We start from the raw sequence: 18,246 nt of genomic DNA on the forward strand, positions 1-18,246 counted from the left end.
ACATCAAATCTGGAGTATTACACTGAGATACTTATAATGTTTCATTAATCTGGTTTAACTCAGCATAGGCAATGTAATTTGTTTATCCAGATCCTAGAGTATTAACAGATTTGTGCAAAACTGAAATTTCTAGGTTGATTTTGAAGATTCCAGATGTTCCATTATTTATTCAAAATGTCAAATACTACATCATATACAGTCTTGGGGTTAGGTTTTCATGTAAGGCTAGAGTAGGATAAAATATACTGTTATGTATCTTTTAATAAAAGAATTAACAAGAGAAAGATATTTGTCTTCTATTCAGAAAAACTATTTAGCACTCATAGAGCTTTGATAAAATCAGGATTGTCAGAATTGTGATTTCTGGAGAAACATTAGAATGATCCAAGCTTCACTACACACCTTTGAAATCAAGCTCCCAATGTGCAATTCCAAAGCAAGTGGGAGCTGGGGTTTGAAATCACTGTTCTAGATTAACTGCTTTCTTGTTGGAGAATATGCACAAGAAAAAAACCGGAAAACTCAAGAAAGAGACTAAAAAGCCTACCTTTGTACATTTCAGGGCAATAATTCTGTAAATTTGTTATCATTGGCAGTCTTAATAATTCCTACTCCCAGAACCAGCCCAGCCTCAGAAATCTGCATTTTAACAAACCTTCATGTGATTCCGGTCTTAGGCTACCATTTTCAAACATTTCCTGTGGGCTCACTTTAATAAGAATGTGGCTGTTGTTAAGCAAAATGCTTTGTGCTATGAGAGGAGAATGAGAGTTGAAGCAACAGTATTCAAGGTATGCAGTATGGTTTCACATGCTATGATTTATTGATAATGATAAGTGATAGGTCATTCTAATCAGTCAAATTATCCATCAGCTATTAGTGTTGTGTTCCAGCATTGAGCATCCCATGGTCTGTGGATCCCTTTTGACTCACAAGCTAGTTCCACAATGAAAGATCAGAGTTGTGCCCTGATAGCAAAATTGCTGGGGATAATGAGCATGCCATTTTCTCACTGACATTCTTCTATTAAATAATGTAGGTAATTTAATTTGTATGGATATACATTCTTTCTAAGGGAATTAAATATATTCCAACTCTCAATTTTTAAAGTAGTCCATAAATAGTTAATAAACTGATCTTCATGCCAAAAGGTCCCAAGAAATTCTTCACACATATCACCTCATTTAATCCTAACAACAGCCCTATGAGATAGATACTAAGAATATTCCTATTTTACATATAAAAAAGCAAGGTGTAGAGACATCAAGAAACTTTGATACAGCCATGTGGCCAGTAAGTGCTGGAATCAAGATTTGAACTCACATCTTTCAGACTCTAGACTCATGTGAAAGAACTAAAGGTACATCCAGGCCTGGTTGATTCTCCCAAATTGAATAAAAATATGGGGAAATGGTCATGTTTTATTGTGTGGTTAAGTTTAGACTAAGGAGCAAGAAAGCTGCTGCTCCTTTTCTGGACCGGGAGAGAATAATAGAGAGTGGTCTTCATCTGTCTAGTTGTAATCTATGGCAGTGATGATGCTTAGCAAGCAGTGGTTCACAGTTTAGTCCTCAGCCTGAGCACTGCCCACCATACACCTTTCCAGAGAGCATCACATGCATGTGTAATGGAAAAGCTCACATATAAGTAAGGGGGCTACTTGTTTAATTTGAAGTATATTGCTCCAAATAGTTTTCTGTTTGTATATCAAATCATCTGGGCAGATATATGAAACTGATCGGTTGAGAATAGGTGGACATTTTTGAAACTCTCAAAGGCAAACAATGCAAGGTCCATAACTGTAAGCTACCAGGCAAACTGATGCCACCTCCTGGCAAAACCAGGACATTTTAGACTGTGAAATTACAGAGGAGGAACAGTCAGTTATGAATACAAAATGCTAACTGCAAATCACTTCTCTGGCAACCTCAACTACCAGAACATAGGCAGGAACTAGAAAATAATAATTTTAATTAAATTAATTACATTAAATGATTTTAATTTAAATTAAATAATAAATTAAGTCATTTTTTAAAAATTGACTTCTGAAACGGTAAAAGAGAAATCAAAGCCCACATGCTTACCTTATACAGGAAAGCTTAGCTGTCACTTAGGTACTACTGACTTCTACTTTAGAAACAATTTTAAGAATCAACCCAAATGCCCATCAATGATAGACTGAATAAAGAAAAGTGATATGTATACACCATGGAATACTATGCAGCCATAAAAAGGAACGAGATCATGTCCTTTGCAAGGACATAGATGGAGCTGGAAACCATTATCCTCAGCAAACTAACGCAGAATAGCAAACCAAACACTGCATGTCCTCACCTGTAAGTGGAAACTGAACAATGAGAACAATGGACACAAAGAGGAGAACAACACACACACTAGGGTCTTTTGTGGGGCCTGGGGCAAGGGGAAGGGAGAGCATCAGGATAAATAGCTAACACATTTGGGGCTTAATACCCGGGTGATGGGTTGGTAGGTGCAGCAAACCACCATGGCACATGTTTACCTATGTAACAAACCTGCACATCCTGCACATGTATCCTGGAACTTAAAATAAAATAAAGATTGTTTAAAAAAGAAACAACTTTAACAAACTTGGTAATCAGCAATAAGTGGAGCAGATGCTAGTGTTAAGCACATTTATAGCCCCAATAATAGCTGATAACTGATGGAGAAAAAAATCTTAAAAACTATTTCTAAAAATTCAAAAATGGAAAGTTACCACAGTGTGAGAATCAAAAAGGGTAATAGTTCAAAGCCCTGCATATCTCCTGGTTATAAGGGTATCACTCTACTACAGCCTATTAGATTCCATTGTATTACTGATGGACACATTAGTCATGGTCCACCAGAAAGTCATTCATTAATATGCTGCGTACTGTTTAAAAGGGAGGGAAGGATATAATCATTTGAGAAAGCGGCAAGGATAAAGACTTTTCACTGTTACCTTTTAATCTTAGGGCCATGTTGTTTTAGTCAGCTCAGGCTGCCATAATCAAATACCACAGACTGAGTAGCTTAACAGAAATTTATCTTCTTACAGTTCTGGAGGCTGAAAGTCCAAGACAAAGGTGACAGAAGGCTTAGGTTCGTGAGGCCTCTCTTCCTGACTTGTAGATGGTCTCCTTCCCACTGTGTCCTCACATGATCTTTCCTCTGCATGCATGCACTCCCCATGTCTCCTCTTCTAATAAGCACACTGGTCCTTTTGGATTAGGGCCCCGCTCTTACGACCGCATTTAACTTTAATTATCTTCTCAGAAGCCCTATCTCCAAATAGAGTCATGTTGAGGATTAGGGATTCAAAATATGCATGTTGGAGTAAGGAGGGGCAACACAATTCAGTTCATAACAACATGAACATAATACTTATTCAAAAAAATGAAATGAGTTTGAAAATAAAAAGGCAAACATTATCCCGCTGCCTCCCCCTCCTCCAGTTTATTGAATGTCTACTATGTGCTAGGTGTATGGTAGTACTGCAGGAAGATTAATCACAATAGAGGGAACTCACAATAGAGTAGCAAAACGAACAACAAGCTGTTTTAATATTTAATTTCCTGGGAAAGTGAACAGTAGTTTTCAAATGATATTTCTAAGATGTTGCTGTATACAATGTATCAAACATAGTATATGAGGTATGAAGTATTCTGTTCTCTTTTCATCCTTGTCTACTTTTATTCCTCTTTTCCCTTCTTAATTATTTCTCTCCTCTTATTTCTTGCTTATATTTTCAGTAACTCTTCTTGTTCTGGATTAGGGCCTCTCATTTAAGTAGCATGGAGACCACTGAAAGCTTCAATTCACTCTTGCTCATTTAAGAGAATTTAGGGCTCAGAAAATATTCTCACTTTTATCTCACGCTCTTTCTTAGGGTGGAGGATAGCAAGGATTCTAGTTTCCACAAAGGACTTGCTTTCACTCCTTTACCTTTCCCATGTTATTAATATTTCAAATATCTTCTGCTTACCTACAGAAATTTATCCAATGAAGTATGATTTCGTAGTCAAATAATTCTATAAAGGGACTGAAGAAATGCAATTCTGGTTTCTCTCTTTGTTGTAAAGACCTACAGAAGGCCAAGAAGTCAAGGCAAGTGGTGACAATTTTGAGACCAGTGTCTGCAAAATGCAGGGTTTCTGGCTTACAGAATCACTTGCCACTCTAATGAGATCTTAACACATTAGCAAGCGAAAGCAGTTGCTGAACAGCTCTAGAATTTCAAGGAAATGTTAAAAGGAATATTTTTTATCTTTGATTTGTGAGTTAAGCTTCCTGTTTTAAATTTGTTTTGCCAGACAACCAAGGTACGCAAGGGAGGGCATAATCTCTGTTCTGCTGCAATAAGCCTCCTGCACACGAGACAACGAGGGATGGGTTATTAATATCCTATAATTTGCTGAAAGTATTGAAGCACAGCTTTATATCAGGTGTTTCTTATTCTTCTTCTTCAAACCTCTTGTCATTTCTCTTATCAAGATTCGACAGCAGTAGGCCCATAGCTCAACTGCCTATTTATACTTCAGCACAAGACTAAGAAAACATTTCATCACTATAGATAACTTTCTAAAAAGTTAGATTCCTATTTAATGTGGAAAGTTCAAGATTTGCCTGCTTAAAATTGTCAGTTAAGCAGTCACTGTGGAAATTACATTTACTGAGGGGAGAAGACAAGATTGAAAGGAGAGCAGATGTCATGCAAATGGCCTTCGAAGTAAATTTTCTAATGGGAGCATTGAAATTAATGGCCATAAAATCGACTTGAGCAAGTTCCAGGCTAATGACCAGCTGCAGAGTAAACATACCTCCATCCTGACCACCCCACCCTTCCTATTCTAATAACAGCTCTTGCAAGTAAAGATTTCCAATGATATCAAAATGTCCCATGTTGGTTGGGATGAAAATAGTCACAAATTAGAGTCCTATTGTCAATTTGCATTCCAACTTCAGAATATTCTTAATCTGTTTAAATTTCTGGCTGTTCAGCTGAAAGACAAGCTCACCTTTTAAATTAGCTCAATGAACACAATGTTCTTGAGAGCTAAAATTTTAGTGATATGAAGACATTTGTGACTTGAAGGCTATTTTAACTGGAGATGTTTATCTTGCACAATGTCCAGGGTTTCAACATACTGTGCTTGATACATAAAATTCAGTGCAGTGGGGGCAGCTGTCCATGTAGACATTGAGATATATGTTTTGCTGCTTCACTATTCCAAGGATAGTGTGTGTTTCATTGTAATAGATGACAGGGGAGGTGGGTAGCATCTTAAAAGTGTGAAGCTGGAGGTCATCTGTCTAGTGATTCCAAATCACAGCTTCACAGCTAGTTTCAGGCTGGCTGCAAAGGAACTTGCTAAAAACACAATGTTACAGGTCCCACCCCTGAGAGGTCCTGAAGTGGGCCCTGCAGGTTTGAAGTTTTTTTAGGTTCCCTTGGTGATTATGATGTCTCATCAGGATTGGGAACCATTGCTCTAAGTCCAACACTTCATTCAATATAGGCAATTCTGTTCTGTCATCATTTATTCTTCCAAATCACAAACTAAAACTTCCTGGGCTAATGGGCAAAATAGACACAAAAATAGACTACTGAAACTACATGTAACTTGGTAAGAAAGCCATTAACAAAAACACTGCTAATAGAAAAACACCAGCTTGGTTTTTAAAAGGTTAAATGCCTTTAAAAATGGATATAGTAAATATAAGACTTAACCTTGAAAGAAAGAGGGGAGTTGGTTTGATGGAAGAGAGTGTGAGAAAGGTTAAGTACTGAGTTTTTAAAAACCACAAATATTGGGAAGAACTGCACAAGCACGTTCAAGTCAAAATACCTGGTTAAACTAAGCTAAGATGAACCTGGACAGAAGAGACATGGGATACCACATTGTGCTACATGGCTGTTTGTTTTCAGCAGCATTAGGGCAAGTTACATTCAGCGAGGGTTGCTCAGTAGTGCAAAAGATTAAAGAGCTGACGTGAGCCCCAAATGATCCAACATAACATCTATGTTATACTAATATTATTCCACTAGCGACCAGCTAGATAGGTACTTTGTCACATTTAGAAACACATGTCATGATATCACAGATCTAAATCAATCATCCAGACGGCATGGCTACCAAATGTTTATTCTCTTCTACTGGAACACTTCTGCCTGAGATAGCCTCATCCATTTTTGGACAGCCCTCATAATTAAAAGCTCTTCTGTATTTTGAGCTAAAATTTATTTTTCTGTAGTGCCCATTCATTTGTCTAATTGTGTTTCCACATGAAACAGCTTTTCATATACTCAGAAAGGCCATCTTCCTTCCCCTTTATCTTCTCTTTGCTAAGCTAAGCATCCTTCAATTTTTCACATGCTTATCACATGGCGTTGTTTACAGTCTCTAATCACTCACCCTACCTCCCTTTAAAATGGCCAGGGTTTTGGTATCTAGAATTATTCACCATAATACTCTGAATTTGGCTGATCAATACAGATACAACTATTAGGTCTTTTAGGATAGACATTCTATTTCTATGGAAGCAGAGCAAGCTAAATAGATTCTTGGCAGGAAAATGACATCATGGGCGCATATTCTACTTGCAATCATCCATTCCCTAACCTAGAGGGCACCTTCTAACCTCAAGGAACACCCTCCTTCCCCTCAGTTACAGAAACCTAATACAAAGCCTCTGTGGCTACCTGTTTGTTGGCAGAGAGTTCTGCCTGGCTTCACCTTTCCAGGTCCTTCTTCATACCTCCCTAGGCAACAGCTATTTACGATTCTGGACTCTCCCTTGAAAATCAGATCATTCTTATCACATACCATTTTAGACTAGCTACCTAATTTTGGACTAATGTGTTCCTGAAAATATTTTTGTCTCCCTCATATGGAGGAGAGATCATGCTCCTGATTGGAACCCAGGCATTCACGCTACCTCTTACCAGTCCCTCGGGTAGCCATTCTGTCCACAAAAGGAACATGAATAATCTTAAAGTCCTAAGCATGTTTTTAACATGCACTTCATTTAAATCACATCTCTCTAGGCTCAGCAATAGAGGGGGTTTTTTTTGTTTTTTTTTTTTTGGCACACAGTTGTTGGGTAATACATTCATCCCTGTAATACTTTATGCTGCTAGGTTTGCCCATCATGTTGTGGTCCCCACAGTTCTGAAGTATTATCCAATATATTTGTTACACTTCCCCATCTGTATCACTTGCTAATATGATTTTCATGACAGCAATAGATTTTTCTAAGTCATTAGTAAAACTGTTGAGGAGAAAAGACCAGTGACAGATTCTTGTGGGCTTATCCCTAGTAACTTCTATCCATATGACATCGATCCATAAAACCACACTGTTTGGGCAACTGCTTTAATAAATTATAAACCTATAAAGCCAACAACTCAAAAGTACACATACAATTAATAAGTTATACTAAAAACTAAAGTCATGAAAAAAGAAGAAAAGCCTGAGAAATTTTGATAAATCAAAGGAAACCAAGGAGGCATGACAACTAAATACAACATGACATCCTGGATGGGATTCTGGAATATAGGAAAAAGATACTAACGGAAACACTGGTGAAATCTAAATGGAGTGTTTACATTACTTAACAATATTATAACCATGTTCATTTCCTAGTTTTAACAAATGACCATGGTTATGTAATAAGTTAAAGCTAGAGGAAGTTTGTTGGTGAGGGTTATATGAAAACACTCTGTACCATCTTGTAACTCTCTGTAAATCTCAAATTATTTCAAAATAAAACATTTTAAAAGCTTAAAAGTATTTTTGAAAAAGGCAAAAAAACACTCTAAACCCATCATTTCCTATTTATTTTCTTATTACTTATCTTATTATCTGTGTACTTGAGGTTATTTATTTCTATGGTATCTATATGCATACATTGTTTGTTTGTTTGTTTTTCCTAAAGAGCTAGTTGTTAAACACTTACCAACCCACTACTCTTCAAGACTTTCATTACTAATCAGAAACATGGTAATAGTCTTTGCTCATGTCTTGACCATAGTAAATATTTTAATCAATAGATTACTATGGAAGAATCTGACCCACTGCTATACTTATAAACAAAGTGATTGTGTGATGATGTAGTTTGGAGCTCTTGTTCTGTTTATTTTGATTTTTAATACACTTTAATTTTAAGCCAGTTTTAGGTTCACAGAAAAATTGAAAAGAAGGTATGGAAAGTTCCCATCTACTTCCTATCCCCATGTGCATAGCCTCACCCATTACCAACATCCTCCATGAGAGTGGTACATTTGTTACAGTTAATGAACCTACATTGACACATCCTTATCAACCAAAGTCCGTAGCTTACAGGAGGCTTTACTCTTGGCGTTGTACATTCTGAAAGTTTGGATAAATGTACAATGACAAGTATCTACCATTACAGTATCACATAGAGTAATGTCACTGTCCTAAAAATCCTCTGTGCCCCACCTACTCACCCCTCCTTCCTATCTAATCCCTGGAAACTACTGATCTTTTTACTGTCTCTACAATTTTGCCTTTTCCAGAATGTCATACAGTTGGAATCATATAGTATGTAAACTTTTCAAAATGACTTCTTTCACTTAGTAATATACATTTTAAAGTTCCTCCACACCTTTTCACGGCTTGATAGTTCATTTCCTTTTAGCATGTTTTAGCACCATTGTTTGGATGCACCACTGTTTATTTATTTTAGATCATTTTTTATTATTTTAATCTCTGTTAAATCTATCTGATAAATTTCTGAATTGCTTTTCTGCATTATCTTGGAGATCACTGAGTTTCCTTAAAACTGCTGTTTTGAATTCTTGGTCAAAGAGTTAACATATCACAGTCTCATTGGGGTCAGTCACTGGTTCCTTGCTTTCTCCATATGAGGAAGTCATAGTTTCCCATTTGCTGTTGTTTCTTGTGGATGTACATAAATACGTCTTTCTATTGAATGATTTGTTATTTATTTCAGTCCTCTGTCTGACTTGTTTAGGTTTTAATTGGATATGTTTGCTTAGAGATTCTTTGTAATTTATCTGTTGGTTTTCTTTCTTTCCCACCACCCGCCCTCCCTTGCTAGGTTACTGTCTTCTTGGCACTACATGTTGCCTTAAGCCCAGGTTTGTCTTGATTGTAGTAAACAATCAGAGTGCCACTCACCTCAAATGGTGGAGGTCTCAGAGGGGATATCCCAGTAGTGTGGGAAGGCTGGCTAGGGTTCATGACTAAGGGATGTATGGAAAAAAACCTTCTACAGTGTGGTGCAGCTGAACAGCCACTCTGATTTGGCTTCTCCTTTGGCTGAGTTACAGAGCAGAGTTTCCAGGGCTGGGGATGGTAGTCCTGTCTTCCCCCTTTGTCTTTGGCCTCCCCCTTTGTCCTTGGGGATATTTCTCCCTTCAAGAACTCCTGATGCCTCCTGCAGGTTGAGGCAGGGACAAATCTCTCTCCAGAAAACTCAAGATGGAGGGAAGCTGGGTGTTAACCTCAATGTCACTTTCCAGTGTTGAAACTGTGAGTTGGGGAAAATTTTTCACATACTAGGTGCTATACAGATTGTGGAGAGTGATGTCTCAGATATGGAAGTTTGATTCTCTTATTGTGTGCTGGAAGTTGTTTCACTTCTCTGTGGTCCAGGAACTGTCTCCTATCATATGAGTTCTGGGATACTGCTGGTGGTAACCTCGGCACCGCATATTTGCTTTTTAATTTTCTGTTGCAGGGAGTAAAGCTAGTTTGCTTTTATGCAGCCATTTTGGAACTGGAGGTCCAGGTTTCTTTTTGTGTAGATTGTCTGACTGCATTTTCTACCATGGCTACATTCTTTCTAAAGCAACCAGGTTTTTCTGAAACCTGTAGTTATTTGAGGAATATTTTAAACACAAAACCATAAGGATCACTAGGATTTCCCTGTTGCACACACAAAAAATTATATCATTAACCATCCCCCCGCAAGCAATCATTAAAAGCGTTACGAACCTAATCACTCCATGTCCTGCATGGACTGGTTACAATCTTTCCTACCCAATCCTGGCATGGTCAGGATCACATTTCTCATGTTGACCATAAAATTGCCATGATATATCCTGCAAATGCTTTTCTGAAATCACACACATTGTGTCTATCGCAGTCTATTGACTAACTGGACTAATAACTCATTTTTTTAAAAAATTAAGCTACTCTGATGAGATTTGTTCTTGGTAAACTCCATTAATTATATATCACTTTCTTCTAAAAACTATGTGAGTTGGCTCCCATATTTATTAGTTTGGTTGCAAACTCTGTGAGACTCAAACAAATGTGAAAGAACTGCGGAAAACTACTTCCTAATTGTCAGACTTGCATACTGTGTTCCGAAAAACATTACAATAACAAGGCTTGCTTCAGAATTGCTTCTGTTTACCTTCATTTTGATCAAAAGCAAGTAATTAAGAAATTTTCTCTCTGGAAGACTTCTAATAAGCACATTTCCATTATCTTTAACCACATAGTGTGAGCTGACTTTCTTTTCTTACTGAATCCTGTAATGTGGATGTGGACATGCATTAATCCAGCCATGGCTGAGCAGAGCTTATCAAAGACAAGAATCAGGGGTCTTCCTCCCTCAATACACAGATTAATAAGTGCAGGATGTAGCCTCCATGGCTAAAGAGTTGAACGAGAAAATCTGGACCTCTTTTTATCCCAAGGGACTGGACATTATTTATGTTTTTAATGTAACCGTGTTTTACTGACAGCTGAATATGTGACAAATTGGAGGACAACTTGAATAGTGAATTTCACAAATGATAATAGATACTATTTATTGTGTGCAATACTCTAGTATACACTGTTAATAAATTACCCAATATAAAATAATGACATTATTATCCCTTTTTCATGGATGAGGAAATTGATATTCAGAGATGCAAACTTGTTCTAGATGACCAGGGTGGCAACTGGTCAAGCCAGGATTTAAACACAGGCCTGTTGGGTGCCAGTCTTCATTCTATCCCTCTGCCTCTCTCTTTGGCTCTTATTCATCTAAACTACTGAGCAATAAAATAGGGAACTCATTTTTGTGCAGTGAGAGCCACATGAAGTGGTTCTCATAGACTATTAGTAAAATCTTTCAAACATAAATGTATGGGTTCATAAATTATTAATATGTACTTGTGATGCTATAATAACATGTACATTATGAAAGATACAAAAATAGAAAATTTGTAAAATGCTATAAAAGTTAAATATGTTCTAATATCTTCTTCTCTCATCTAGTGGGTAACCTTGTATACCCTTTTAACCTATGGCCCTCCTCACAACATAAAGGTTACCCTTTGCTAAATTTAATTAATTATATGATATCTTGGTATATTCTTATAAAATTATTTTAAATAAATGTTTTTACACGATAGTTTATTCCCTCTCTTGAAGAGGATCAAAGGGTGAAAGCCAAACCTAATTTCTGACCTATCCCATGCCTGTGAAAAGTTCAATATGTATTGAGCACCTACGATATCTCCCTATAACAAGTTCCGTAGCCACGTTGCACCATCGGGGCAGGAGTAGCAATAGCATCATTAACCAGTAGGAGCTGTAGGGGAGACTCCTGAAGATTAACAGAAGTGATAAATCACTGAGCTCCTTGTGGCATTGAAAGTGCTATGTTAACATTTCCTAACTCAGATCTGTCACCTGTTCTGTGCACCAACTATGGATTTACACTAAATGACTGAAATGTTAAGAGTTTAGGCAAAACAAATAATATTGCAAGTGAAAGTTTCCATTTTTCACAAGAATCATTTATACTGCTGATAGGATACTTTATGCTTATCTAGAATATTATGCAGGCTATACTCTTTTACCTTAAATTCCCAGCACATGTGGAGTGAGAATTTTTCAGAAGAATAAACATACTATTGGTAGCATAATTTGTCAGGAGTGAAGAGTGCAATTAGGGTAATGACACTACAGAGTGAACCCTGGATGAATGACCACCTTTATGGTGTTCATGGTGACACAATTAAATGTTCTTTTGTGTGTCCTTTTTTTTTTTTTTTTGAAACAAAGTCTCACTCTGCTGCCCAGGCTGGAGTGCAGTGGTGCGATCTCCACTCACTACAACCTCCGCCTCCTGGGTTCAAGCGATTCTCCTGCCTCAGCCTCCCAAGTAGCTGGGATTACAGGCACATGCCACCACGCCTGGCTAATTTTTGTATTTTTAGGAGACACCGGTTTTGCATGTTGGCCAGGCTGGTCTAGAACTTCTGACCTCAAGTGATCTGCCCACCTCGGCCTCCCAAAGTGCTGGGATTGTAGGCGTTAGCCACCATACCTGGCTTTTTGTCATTTTAATTCACTGGTTCTAAAGTTGTGTTGGGTGGAATTCAAGAATGCTGCCTGCTACAGGGATGGGGTAGGAGGAAAAAGAGCAGGAACCTAGCCCAGAGTGCTCTGGGCCTCCTTCTCTAACCAGAGCAATTCTCTTCTGATCTGTTTTATATACTGGGGATCCCTAGAAGATTCCATTCAAACAACAGGGTCCATTCAAACAATCAACATTTTGGTTAATTTTAAAAATTAACCAAAGCCCTAATATGTTGGCCATCTTAATGTTATCTTTAAAAGTAAAATGTAAAAGCTTCCTGCAGCTCATTTTTAAAACTTGAAGCAAAAATTTGAGCCACAAAGCAGATTTGATGAAACTCCAAGAGCAAAGAAGAATGTTTAAAAGTTCAACAAATTAATAATGTTATAGCTTCTACGTATGTTCCAAGTTGAGATAAGAATACTTGGATCACCCAGTTAGAATTTCAAGTGGAGATATACAAACTTAATCCCTGCTGAGGATGACCTCCATGACAAAGTCACCCAGCCCGGCACACATCTGAGTCTTCATGCAGACATATCTGGAGGATTGATAAGGGATGTATGGGGTGCTGAGCTCTCAGTCACTGATTATCAATCTTTGTGGGTGCTTTGAGAGCAAAATCAAGATAGATAAAACTTCTAGCATATGGGGGAAAGTACAAAAATTAAAACACACTGAAAGAGTCAATGCCCTTGCTCTGAAGGATTTTTCTGCAAAATACACTGGTGAAGAGGTGTCATTTTCAGGTTAGCTGACATTTTAGCCCATCAGTGCTGACAGCCTGCTCAAAACAGGCCTTGTCACAGACCTTTACTACAGGCAAGGCAATGAACATGCAGTCCTAGGTAGTGTTAAGAAATCGCAATTACAAGCATAGACAGACTGCCACAAACTTGGGGAAACAGAAATTGTTTTGACCTGAGTGAATTAGTCTCTCAAATAGGTCTAGTGCCTACACTCTAGAGAAAACTCCTTACTTGGTCCAACCAATCCTATGGCTAAATAATGTACAACAGAAAAATACTGTCCAGCTAGGAAAGTCTATCTGCAGCTCACCTTTGCCCTTGTTAAATGTCCATCCTGAAATAGCTCCCTGCCTTTATCCAGATCATCTTCATTTATCAAGAACTAAATGAAATGCCCCCTGCTCTTTAATTAGTTCTGTTTATAGTAATTTCCCTCTTCTCCAAATTCACTCATTCTTTCAACAAATATTTACTGAACACCTACTATGTGCCAGGAATTGTAGTTGCTGTGAATACAATGGTCATCAAGACACACAAAGTCCCTGCCATTACTAAACTTAAAATTCTAGTGAGGAAGACTAGGGCAACAACAAAAATTATATACGGATACAGATAAATGTAGATACAGAGATAGAGATCAATAGATAGATAGAGATAGGTAGGTAGGTAGGTAGGTAAGTAGATAGATAGATAGATAGATAGATAGATAGATAGATAGATAGACAAACAGACAGATATACAGTTATGCGACATATAACAACATTTTGGTCAATGAAGGACCACATATATGTGACCACTACAGTGGTCACATACCATTATAATAGCGTATTTTTATTTTCCTATGTTTAGATATGTTTAGGTACATAAGTACTTACCATTGTGTTACAGCTGCCTATGGTGTTAAGCTCAGTAACATTCTGTACAGGTTTGTACCCTAGGAACAGAGCAATAGGCTATATCATATAGCCTAGGTGTGTAGCCTAGGTGCCATCTAGATTTGTGTGAGTCTGCTGTATGATGTTTCCACAATGACAACATTGGTAATGATGCATTTCTCAGAATGTATCCCCGTCATTAAGTAACAGATAATGTATGTACACACACATCTACATATATATTTATATATTACAACTTCAGAAAATAGTGCTATGAGGAAATATCAACCAAGGTAAGGGGAGCTGGTAATAGCCACTGTCTGTGTGACCCACTTTCAATATAACACCTTGTATTCTGATTTAACTTTTAATCTGTGACTGTTCTGTAAGAGTCTTAAGGGAGGGATGTGCTATCTTCATATCCTCCACAAAGCCTAGCTCAGGTCTTACAACAGGTTTTCAATAAATATTTGTCGCGTTTCTATTAGATGAGATCCATTTACCAGCATCATGGAGAGGGATTTTGATCTAATATTGACTAATGGGCTGGCTTGAACCCCACGCAAAGATGAGACTCTTTGGGGATGGTTTGCAGCTGCCATAATGACAGATGCTAATCTAAGTCACAGAAATTTTGTTTTGAAATATGCATAGTTTTCATCTATGCAATACATATTGTAACTACACTGTGGTGGTTCTTAAGATATAACACCTATATTTTCTCTATTTCCTGGAATATCTCTGACTCCACATACTTATCTTCAAAATAAAGTTTGTAGCTATGCTAAACTTGTTAATTATGTTGATAACTTTAATTTTATATTTAAGAATTCTGCATATAAGTAAATCCACGAATCATGGGGATAAAACACTCTAAGTAAAACAGTGTCTGTGGGTCCTCCTTTTCTGTAATGTCTTCAATTTACTTATGTAACCAAAATCTGAATGGCATGTTCTTTATGCCATTCTTTGCTCCATGAGTCAGTTACATTTTCCAGTAAGTCTATCTATTAAATATCTTTGACTGTCATGACCACAGGACTGTCATGGGTAAAGGATGTAGAAATGCAGGCAATGATGAAATGCTGCGCTTGCCCTGGAGTGTGGTGACCAACTAGACACTTAAAGTGCTAACTTTATCAGCAGCTCTCATTCCCCTCCAACTCATTATGATTCAGAAAGCAGAGCATCCTTTCAGGATGACCTTCACATGTTGTGAAGGTTGTGGTAAACAGAATGTGTGATCTGAAGTCAAATAAATGGGATTCAAATCCTAATTCTGCCGTTCCCTGGACAAGTGACCTTGGACAAGGTGTTCCATCTCTCTGAATCTGAGTTGCCTTGATATAAATGGGCATAACAGGAAACAGCTTTTAGAGCTGTGATGAGGATTAAATGATACATGATATGTGAATGTCTATTAAATGCCTTGTGCATAAGGGGCTCTCATTATTTTGTCTCTGTTTTTATCATTATTTTCACTTACAGCCACTTTGTGCCAAGTATCGAAATAGGAATTTGAATAAGATGCCTTCTAAGACTTCAAGGAACTTATAGTTTAAGTCTAGATAAGGAAAGATAAACATAAGTAGACAATTCCAATGAATAAGTGGTAGAAAGTAATGAGTACACTGCTGGAAAGGTGCCCAGATTAGTTTGGGAGCTTGAAGGAAGATTACTGAACTCATGGGGTGTGAGAAGCCTTCCCACTGAGTATCACATAGTAGATCCTAAGGGGTACATTAAGGTAGAATGGGGAGAATGGAAGGGCAGTCCAGGCACAGGCAGGAGTGTGAGTAAAACCATGGAAGCAAGGTATAGAATGGTATGTACAAGGAGCTACAAGGCATTCAATCTTGCTGTCCACAAAGTCTAAGACAGAGAGTGGTGAGCATGGAAAGATGAACTAGAAAGATAAGTGGGAAGTAACTGATGGGGTTAACTCATGGAGCTATGTCATGGTAAGGATCCTGAATACCACCTGGTAGAAAATTGATAGAAAACGCAAGTAAAGTATTTAAATAAAGATTTGACCTGGCTATATATTTATTCAGGCTGGAGTGTAGTGGCACAATCACAGCTCACTGCAGCCTCTGCCTCCTGGGTTTAAACAATTCTCCTCCCTCAGCCTCAGTCCTGAGTATCTAGGACTACAGGCGTGCACAACCAAGCCCAGCTAATTTTTGTATTTTTTTAGTAGAGACAGGGTTTTACCATGTTGGCCAGGCTGGTCCCGAACTTCTGACCTTAAGTGATCCGCCCACCTTGGCTTCCCAAAGTCCTGGGATTACGGGTGTGAGCCACCATGCCCAGCTGACACGGCTATATTTAAATAAACTATATCATATTGGTGGTTACACAGAAAAGAGATTGGATGAAGATATCAGGAAATGGAGAGACACAATATTCTGAACTAGGGCATGGTGGTAGGGATGGATTCAAGAATCAAGAATTAGGTAGGGCTTAATATAGAGAGGAAGAGGTAAAGGAGAACCCATAGGTCTCATCCTAGGTGATAGAAATGCAATGAATTTAGAAAGTCCAGGGAAATTGTGAGGTTTGTAAGCTCACTCTATCCTCTAGGATACTGAAATATCCTACAATTATGGCAGTAGTTGGAATGGAGAGTGATAGTGAAAGCTAGAGACTTCCATGAAATAAAATGACATTAGGGCTCCATAAGCAACACTGTACCAAATATACTGTGGTATAGCTTAGTGGGATCAACCTCCCAAAATTATGAATTTTACACAGGGTAAATGCAGGCCTGTGTGAAGTGACAGTGGGTACCTGAGAACACTAGTAAACACACACCCCAACTTTCCACCTGTAGTGTGCACATTATGCAAGAATAATAGCTTCACTCAACAGGTCTGGAGGGATGGACTTATATTGGGGGTTTGGCCAGGGTTCAGGCAAGACCTAAGAGGAAAGCAACATTCTCTGAAGGGAGCTTAAGGGTTTAGGAGGTTTGTTAGCAGTGGCACAAGATTTTCCCTCACTCAGATCTATCAATTCCCATACTGCCTTCAGTGGTGCCAATGTTAAGTGCTCTCTAATCTATTATCCCTTCCCCTCTTAGCAGAGCAGACTAGTAACTGTTCTGGCCTCTGCAGCCACGTGCTCCTCTTTACTGATGCAACGATTAATGCCCGTAATGTATCTCTTTTCTGAGAAGTTCCAAGCACCTCAAAACTCATCATGGTGGATGAGCAGCTTTTAAACTGTTTGCTCCTGGAGCCTCAATGTAGCCAAGATAGTGAGTATCAAGGGGCTGTGGTCATGATTGATTCTCCTGATGGGGCGGGGTGCAACTGCGACGGGGACCCTCAGGGATACATCTTACTGTTATTTTACAGGTACCTGAAGATGGGGTTACTCAGTGCATCCCCTCACTAAACAAGACCAAACTGGCTGAGTCTATCTAAGAATTTCCATTACTTTGCAGCATTGCAGGAAGACTTGCTAATGGTTCTGAACTTCTGACTTTAAAATCGCTTCTTACTGAGAATGTATGTGAACGCTCTGTCTCGGCTAATAAAATATTTATAGGGAGGGATACCTGTAGAAACCATCAAGAGTTTATATAAATTGAAGGAGGAGTTGCATCCTTGACTATATATAAATTCAAAATGATAAATATATGTTTGTAAAACACACAGAATTCTCTTTATCCTCTCAGGGTTGGTAGTACTTCCCTTTCTTCATCAACTTACAAGGTCAACACTAACAAACGTATCTACTGAAATGTGTTATTCAAATATAGAGGTTATTGAAAGTACAAGCAGTACAGGAACTAAGACTAGATTCATTCTATTTATTAAACCCTGCATTCAACTATACTGGGGAAATGGATGTGTTCACAACAATACTTTTAAGAAAACTCTTTCCAGATAGCATGTTCAAGGACAGAGGCAAATCCAAGATTTTTACTTTAGGCTTATCCTTCTCACAAAATAACTCAGCCATGATGTTTACAGTGTTGATGCCTCCTCTTCTATTTTCAAAATCCCTTCTTGGCTGTTTTAAGAAAATAAAGAATTAACTTTAGGTACACAACTCAGAGACACCTTGACATGTCACCTGATTGGTGAAATTATTTTGAGAGTGGCCTTGCCAACCTTGTAAAATGTAAATGAAAAGCGTACTAGTATCGACCACAGACTATTTATGGTATGATCATGTGAAATTGCAGAAGCAAAGAGACTGCTTGCTCTTCAGGAAGGTTAGATTGGCACAGAACACCCTTTCCATGGGTATGTGTCCTG

This window comes from Chlorocebus sabaeus, chromosome 20 (assembly GCF_047675955.1).
Source record: "Chlorocebus sabaeus isolate Y175 chromosome 20, mChlSab1.0.hap1, whole genome shotgun sequence".
NCBI lineage: Eukaryota > Metazoa > Chordata > Mammalia > Primates > Cercopithecidae > Chlorocebus > Chlorocebus sabaeus.